The sequence below is a fragment of the Penaeus chinensis genome, chromosome 19 (genome assembly GCF_019202785.1).
Source record: "Penaeus chinensis breed Huanghai No. 1 chromosome 19, ASM1920278v2, whole genome shotgun sequence".
In the NCBI taxonomy this organism is placed as follows: domain Eukaryota; kingdom Metazoa; phylum Arthropoda; class Malacostraca; order Decapoda; family Penaeidae; genus Penaeus; species Penaeus chinensis.
In genome coordinates this window covers 32,599,312-32,609,311 of record NC_061837.1, presented here as the reverse complement: position 1 = coordinate 32,609,311, position 10,000 = coordinate 32,599,312, and positions in this window count along the sequence as shown.

Here is a 10,000-nt window from a genome sequence, read left to right as displayed (position 1 = left end):
CCCAAACCACCACCCACAACCAACCACCAACAACACCCACAACCACACACACACAAACACAAACCAAACACACACAACAACACCCAAACACAAAACACACCAAACCACACCAACACCCCAACCAAACCCACAACCAACAACACCAAACACACCAACCACAACCCAACAAACAAAACCCAACAACAACCAACCACCACCCCACAAACAAACCCCACCCCACACACACACACAACCCAAACAACCAACAACAACCACAAAACCCACAACAAACCAACCCCAAACCACCACAAACACAACCAACACCACAACACCCAAACAACCCACACACCACCCCCACACCACAACCCCCACACACACCACACCACCAACCACACAACAAACACCACAAACACCACCACCAACCCACACCCACCAACACAACAAAACCCACACCACAACCACAACCAACACCACACCACAAACCACAAACACCACACCAACAACACACAACAAACAACACCCACACACACACACACACACCACAAACCAACAACCCCCACCACCACACACACAACACCACACACCCCACCACCCCCACCCAACAACCACACCCAACCCACACCCCACACAACACCCACACACCACACACACACACAACCAAACACACACACCCCCCCCCACACCCACAACACCAAACACAACCACACACACCCACAAAAAACCACACACACCCCACCACCACAACACACACACCACACCCCACCACCACCACCCCACACCCAAACACACACACCACCCAACACCACACAACACACCCCACACACCCCACACACCCACACACCACACCACCCCACCACCCCCCCCCACAACCACCACACACCAAACACACCCACCCACCCCCCACACACAACAACACCCACAACACCCCCACACCACAAAAACACCACAACACCCAACCCCCCACCCCCACCAACACCACCAACCCCCCCACAAAACACCCAACCACCAACCCCACCCACAACACCCACAACACCCACACACCACCACCCACCCACCACACACACCCCCCCAACCAACCCACCCAACACACCCACCACACCAACCACACACCCAACACCCCACCACACAACCACACCCCCCAACACACACACAAACCCCCACAACCCCACCCCAACCAACCACCACACCACAACCCCACACCAACCCCCACCACACCCCAACACACACACCCAACCACCAACAAACACCCCCCAACCACACCACCCCCCAACACACCCACACCCCCCCACACCACCCACACACCCCACCACACACCCCCCCACCAACAACACAAACCCACCAACACCCCCCAACACACACCAACCCACCCCACCCAACCACCACCACACACCCACACCCACCCCAACCAACCCCACACACCCCAACCCCCCACCCCCACCACCCACACCCCCACCAAACACCCAACCCCACACACCACACAACCAAACCCACCCCACCAACACACCCACACAACACCCACACACACACCCCACAACACACACCAACACCACACACCACCACAAACCACCACCCCAACACCACACACACCACACACACCCAAACAACCCACCCACCACCAACACACACAACCAAAACCACCACACACCACCCACACACCACACCAACCACCACCACCACACACACAACACACACACCAACCACACCACACCCAACACACACCACCACAACACCCCACCCACCACCAAACAAACCACACACCACCAAACAACCCCACACACCCCCCAACACAAACCACACCACCACAACACCCACACCACCCCAACACAAACCACAACCCACAAAAAACAAAACACCCAACAAACAACACAACACACAACAACACAACAACCAAACAAAACCACACCCCCCCACAAACACACCAAACCACCAACCAACACCACCACACCCACAAAAAAACACCAAAACACAAACAACACACCCACCACACCCACCCAACAACACCACACCAACACACACAACACACACACAAAAAACCCACACACCACACACCCCACACCAACACACCAAACACACACAAACCACAACCACCACACCCCACACACCACAACAAAAAAAACCACACCCCACCACACACCAACACACACCAACACCCACCCACCAACACCCACAACCAACACCCCCAACCACAAACCCACACACCCACATCACAAACACCACAACCAAACACCACACACACAAACACACAACACCACAAAAACCACAACCACCACAAACACCCCCAACCCACACCACAAACAAACCCACACACCAAAAAAACCAACAAACACCACCACACCCACACAACCACAAAAACACCACCCACCACCCCACACCAAACCACACCCACCACAACACCAACACAACCCCCACACCAACCACACCCCACCAAACACACCAACACCCCACACACAACCAACACCACACACCCACACAACACCAAAACAACACACACCAAACCAACACACACCAACCACACACAACCAAACACACCACCACCACAACCAACCCACACCCAACCCCACACAAACACCAACCACACAACACAAACCCACACCACACCCACTCAACACACCCACAAACACACCACAACCACCACCACACCCCACACCACAACCACCCACAACCAACACAAACACCCACACAACCAACCCCACCACCCCAACAACACCACCCCACACCACCACCAACAACAACACCAACACAACACCCCCCCACAACACACAACACCCCCACAACCCACACCAACACACACACACACCCACCACACACAACAACCCACACACAACCACCAAAACAACCCCAAACCACCCACCCACCAACCACACACCACACAAACACACACAACAACCCACAACACCACAACACCACACCCAAACAACCCACACACACCCCCCAACAACCCCACACACCCCACCAACAACACACCACACCACACACCAACCACCACACACACCCAACAACACCACAACCACAACACACCACACACAACCACCCACACACCCCCAACCAACACACACCACCCCACCCACACAACCCACCCAACACCAACCAACAACAACACCCACCAACCCCACAACCCCCACCACCCCACAACAACACAAACCCACACACACAAAACCCCAACCCACACCCACCCACACACCACAACCCCCAACACACCCACACCACAACCAACAACACCACACCCCCAAACACACCCCCACAACACACCACACCAACACCACAACACCACACCAACACCACAAACCACCCCACCACACCAACAACCACACCACAACAACACCCACACCACAACCACAAAACACCACACACCACACACCACACAAACCACCCACCACACACACCCACCAACAACACAACACCCCAACACAACCACACAACAACCCACACACAAACCCAACACAACCAACACCACCACACCCAACACCACAACCCACACAACCCACACCACAACACCACAACACCACAACACCAACCCACCACCCCAACCCCAACCACACAACACACCACCCCAACAAACAACCACAAACCACCACCCACCAAAACACCACCACACCCCACACCCCCCACACACAACCACACCCACAACAACACAACCACCACAACCAACAAACCACACACCCAACCACACCCACACACAAACACCACACACACACACACCACCACACAACAACACACACACCCAACCACACCAACACACACACAACACCACACAACACCCAAAAAACACCAAAACCCACCACCAACACAAACACACCCACCAACAAAAAACCACACACCACCCAAACAACCACCACAACAAAACTACACACAAAACCACACCAACACACACCAAAACACACCACACCACACCACACACAACACCACACACCACCAACACAACCCAAACCACCAACACAAACACCACACCCCACCACCAACAACACACACACACCCCAACAACCACCACCCCACAACCCACCAAAACACCAACCAACCACCCCCCACACAACAACCCCCCAACCCCCACACAACCAACCCCACAACCACCACCCCCAAAAAAACCACCCAACAACAACCAAACACACACACCCCCCAACAACACCAACACCCACAACCACCACCAACACACCACACACCACACCACCACAAACACACCACAACCCACAACACACAAACAAAACACACCCCACACACCCACACAAACACAACACCCAACAACACAACACACCCCACACAACAAACCACACCCCACAACACACCACACCCACAACCCCCACCACCACCAACAACCCACACAACCCACACCCCAACCCACACCCACACCACCACCCACCCAAACCAAAACACAACAAACCAAAAACACCCCCAAACACCCCACCACCCCACAACCAACAACACCACACAACAACAACCCAACAACAAAACCACACACCCCAACCCCAAACCCCCAACACCAAACCCACCACACAAAAAACCCACAACAACCAACAACAAACAACAAACCACAACACACAACACAACCCCCCACAAACACAAAAAAACAAAAACCCCAACCAAAAAACAACCCCACCACACCCAACACACAACACACAACCACACCAACCAACCCACAAACCCACACCACACAAACACCACCCCCACCACAACACACACACCACAACCACAAATCACACACCACCACCAACCACACCAACCCAACCCCACCAACAACACAACACACCCACACAACCACCCCACAACCACCCACACAAACACCACACCAACAAACCAACACCCACACACAACACACAAACCACCCCAACAACACACAAACAAACCAAAACCCACACAACACACCACACAAACAACACACACAACACCCACACACACACACAAACAACCACAACACCCCACACAACACCACACACACACAACCACACCAACAACAACCCACACAACACAACACACAACCACCACACACCAACCACACAACCACCACAACACAAACACACACACACCAACCACACACAACAACACACACACAACACACACCCCACAACCACACAACAACACACCACACACCACACACACACAACAACACACCAACACACACCCAACACACCACCACAACCACCACACAACCACCACCACACCACCACACAACACCAACACACACCACAACACACCACACACACCACACACACCACACAACACACACACACACACAACCACACACCACACACACAACCACAACCACACACCACCCCACACAACCACAACAACAACACAACCCACAACAACCCACAACACACAACCCACACACAACCACACACACACCACACACCAACACAACCACACAACCACAACACACACCAACACACAACACACACACACAACCACACCACCACACAAACCACACACACAACACCACACACACCACAACACAAACACACCACACACACAACCACACACAAACCACACCAACACCACACCACACCACCACACACACAACCCACCAACCAACACACACCAACCCACACAACACACCACAACACAACCCACACACCAACCCACACCCACCACACCCCACCCAACACACACCACACCCAGCAACACCACACACAACCACCACACACACACCCACACCACAACAACCCACACAAACAACCCACAACACCCCACCACACCACACACACAACACCACACACAACCACACACAACCCACACACACCCACCACACACAACCACACACAACAACCCACACACAACCCACAACCACAAACAACACAACACACACAACACACCCCTCACACACACCACACAACAACCCACACAACACAACCACAACCACACAAACCACCACCACAACAACCACAACACCACACAACCCACCAACAACCACACCACAACACACCACACACAACACCACACACACACCACACAACACACACACATTCCACAAAACCTAAAACTCCAATATAAACACACCTTCACCCTGACAAACAAACACTAACCCCACCCACCAAAAAACAAAAAACACAAAAACTACACCACTTACAAAGACTTTAGTTCAACCTAACACACTCATATTGTTGACGAGGTCCTTGCAGAGCATTAGGCGTGTTGCATACATAATACAAAGCAGATGGATCTTGTTCCACCACCCATAAAACTATATCACATATATCTGATTACAATTATATATATACAGGTATGTACGGAGTGGACTCCATAGAGTGCGTGTGACAAATAGTCAATGAAGTAGCTAGTGAGTGATAATAGTGAGTCAATGAATCGTGTAAGTGGATTCATTAGAGTGCGTGACAGAGCGTCAATGTGCTGTGTTATTGAGTCAAAGTATAGCTGAGATTAGTGATACAAAGAGTCGAGTGTTAAGTGATGTTAGTGAGTCATAGAGTGCGTGTGCGTTAGTGTAGGTGAGTACATTGAGTGCTTTGATGATAGTAGTGTAGTGAGGTCCTTGAGTTGCGTGTGATTGAGTGTTTAGTGCGTCCATGAGTGCGTGTGGAGTGAATTATTTTAGATTGAGTCAATGATTGTCGTTGTGAGTGAGTGTATAGTGAGTCATGAGTCGTGTTGAGTGATTGTTCTGAGTCATAGAGTGCGTGTGAGTGAGTGTAAGTGAGTTCAATTGATAGCGTTGAGTGAGTTTTAGATGAGTCAATGAAGCGTTTAGAGAGTTATATGTGAGTCATTGAGTGCGTGTGAGTGACTGTTAGTGAGTCATTGAGTGCGTGTGAGTGAGTGTTAGTGAGTCATTGAGTGCGTGTGAGTGAGTGTTAGTGAGTCATTGAGTGCGTGTGAGTGAGTGTTAGTGAGATCCTTGATTGCGATTAGTGATTGTTTATTGATCATTGAGTGCGTGAGATTGCGATGTTAGTTAGTCGATTTGATTGCGTGTGAGTGAGTGTTAGTGAGTCATTGATTGGAGTTGAGAGAGTTATATTGAGTCAATTATTGCGATGTGAGTGAGTGTATGAGTCATTGAGTGCGTGTGAGGTGAGTGTTTATGAGTCATGCGAGTGCGTGTGAGTATGTTAGTGATCAATGAGTGCGTGTGAGTGAGTGTTAGTGAGTCATTGAGTGCGTGTGAGTGAGTGTTAGTGAGTCATTGAGTGCGTGTGAGTGAGTGTTAGTGAGTCATTGAGTGCGTGCGATTGAGTGAGTGTTAGTGAGTCATTGAGTGCGTCGAGAGAGTGTTAGGTGAGTCCATAGAGTGCGTGGCGAGTGATTGTTATTGAGTCATTGAGAGTCGTGCGAGTGAGTGTTAGTGAGCATTGAAGTGGCGTGGCGAAGTGATTGATAGTGAGTTCATTGTAGTGCGAGCGAGTGAGTGTTAGTGAGTCATTGAGTGCGAGCGAGTGATTGAGTGTTAGTGAGTCTTAAGTGCGTGCGAGGTTAGTTGTTATGTGAGTCAATGATGCGTGCGAGTGAGTGTTAGTAAGTCATTGAGTGCGTGCGAGTGAGTGTTAGTGAGTCATTGAGTGCGTGCGAGTGAGTGTTAGTGAGTCATTGAGTGCGTGCGAGTGAGTGTTAGAGAGTCATTGAGTGCGTGCGAGTGAGTGTTAGTGAGTCATTGAGTGCGTGCGAGTGAGTGTTAGTGAGTCAGTGAGTGCGTGCGAGTGAGGTGTTAGGATTCCTTGAGTGCGTGCGAGGTGGAGTTTTAAAGATTCATGAGTAGTGTGAGTGAGTGACAGAGTCATTGAGTAAGTGTGAGTGAGTGACAGAGAGTCATTGAGTAAGTGTGAGTGAGTGACAGAGAGTCATTGAGCAAGTGTGAGTGAGTGACAGAGAGTCATTGAGTAAGTGTGAGTGAGTGACAGAGAGTCATTGTAGTTAAAGTTGTGGAGTGAGTGTACAGAGAGTCATTGAGCAAGTGTGAGTGTGTTAGTGAGTCATTGAGTGTGTGTGTTAGTGAGTCATTGAGTGTGTGTGTTAGTGAGTCATTGAGTGAGTGGGTCAGTGAGTCATTGATTGAATGAGTGATTGGGTCAGTGAGTCATTGATTGAATGAGTGAGTGGGCCAGTGAGTCATTGATTGAATGTGTGAGTGGGTCAGTGAGTCATTGATTGAATGAGTGAGTGAGTGAGTGGGTCAGAGAGTCATTGATTGAATGAGTGAAGATGAGTGGAGGTGGGTCAGTGAGTCATTGATTGAATGAGTGAGTGAGTGAGTGGGTCAGTGAGTCATTGATTGAATGAGTGAGTGAGTGAGTGGGTCAGTGAGTCATTGATTGAATGAGTGAGTGAGTGAGTGAGTGGGTCAGTGAGTCATTGATTGAATGAGTGATTGCTGTGAGTTGGGTCAGTGAGTCCATTGATAGCATAGTGAGGTGAGTGAGTGAGTTTGAGTGGAGTGAGTGAGTGAGTGAGTGGGTCAGTGAGTCATTGATTGAGTGAGTGAGTGAGTGAGTGGGTCAGTGAGTCATTGATTGAGTGAGTGAGTGAGTGGGTCAGTGAGTCATTGATTGAGTGAGTGAGTGAGTGGGTCAGTGAGTCATTGTATTGAGTTGATTGGAGTGATGATTGGGTCATAGAGGTCATTTGATTGAATGATTGAGTGAGTGAGTGGTCAGTGAGTCAATGAAAGAATGAGTGATAGAGGAGTGAGTTGGTCAGTGTGATCATTGAATGAAAGAGTTGAGTGATGAGTGAGTGGGTCAGTGGTCATTGGATTGAATGAGGTGAGTGATGAGTTAGTGGGTTCAGTGAGTCAATTGATTGAGAGAGTGAGTGAGTGGGTCCAGTTAGTCATTGTATTGAGTGATGAGTGATGGTGAGTGAGTGAGTGGGTCAGTGAGTCATTGAATGAGTGAGTGAGTGAGTGGGTCAGTGAGTCATTGAATGAGTTAAGTGAGTGAGTGGGTCAGTGAGTCATTGAATGAGTGAGTGAGTGAGTGGGACAGGAGTCCTTGATTGAAGTGAGTGAGTGAGTGAGTTGAGTGATGATCAGTGAGATCATTGATTGAGTGAGAGAGTGAGTGAGTGAGTGGAGTGAGTGAGTGGGTTCAGTGAGTCATTGATTTGAGTGCATGAGTGAGTGGAGTTAGTGGTTCCAGTGAGTCCATTGAATGATGAGGAGTGAGTGGGTCAGGTGAGTGTCATTGATTGAGTGAGTGAGTGATGAGTAGGACAGTGAGTCATTGATTGATTTGAGTGAGATGATTGAAGTGTAAGTGTGAGTCATTGATTTAGTGAGTGAAGTGGGTAGGTGAGTCATTGATTGAGTGAGTGAGTGAGTGAGTGGTCAGTGATGATGAGTGGACAGTGAGTGATGAGTGGGTCCAGTGAGTGATTGAGTGGGTTCAGTTAGTGAGGTGTAGTGGGTCAGAGTGAGTGGGTGAGTGGGGGTCATTGAGTGAGTGAGTGGGTCAGAGAGTGAAGTGAGTGGGTCAAGTGAGTGATTGAGTTGGGTCAGTGAGTGAGTTTAGTGGGTCAGTGAGTGGAGTATGAGTGGGTCAGTGAGTGAGTGAGAGGTCAGTGAGTGAGTGATGGGTCATTGATGAGTAGTGGGTTCAGTGAGTGAGTGAGTGGGACAGATTGAGTGATGTTGGGTCAGTGAGTGAGTGAGTGGTCAGGATGAGTGAGTGAGTGGTCAGTGCGTGTGAGTGGAGTGGGTCAGTGAGTGAGTGAGTGAGTGGGTCAGTGAGTGAGATATGATTGGGTCAGTAGTGAGTGAGTGAGTGGTGGGTCAGTGAGTGAGTGAGTGAGTGGGTCAGTGAGTGAGTGCTTGGGTACCAGTGATGAGTGGGTGTCAGTGAGTGTGAGTGGAGTGGGTCAGTGAGTGAGTGAGAGTGGTCATTGAGTGATGAGTTGGTCATGAGTTAGTGTAGTGGTTCATGAGTGAGAGAGTGGTCAGTTAGTGAGTGAGTGGGACAGTGCGGTCATTGCTTGAGTGAGTGAGTAGAGAGTGTCAGTGATTGAGTGAGTGGGTCAGTGATCCCATTGATTGAGTGAGTGAGTGAGTGAGTGGGTCAGTGAGTCATTGATTGAGTGAGTG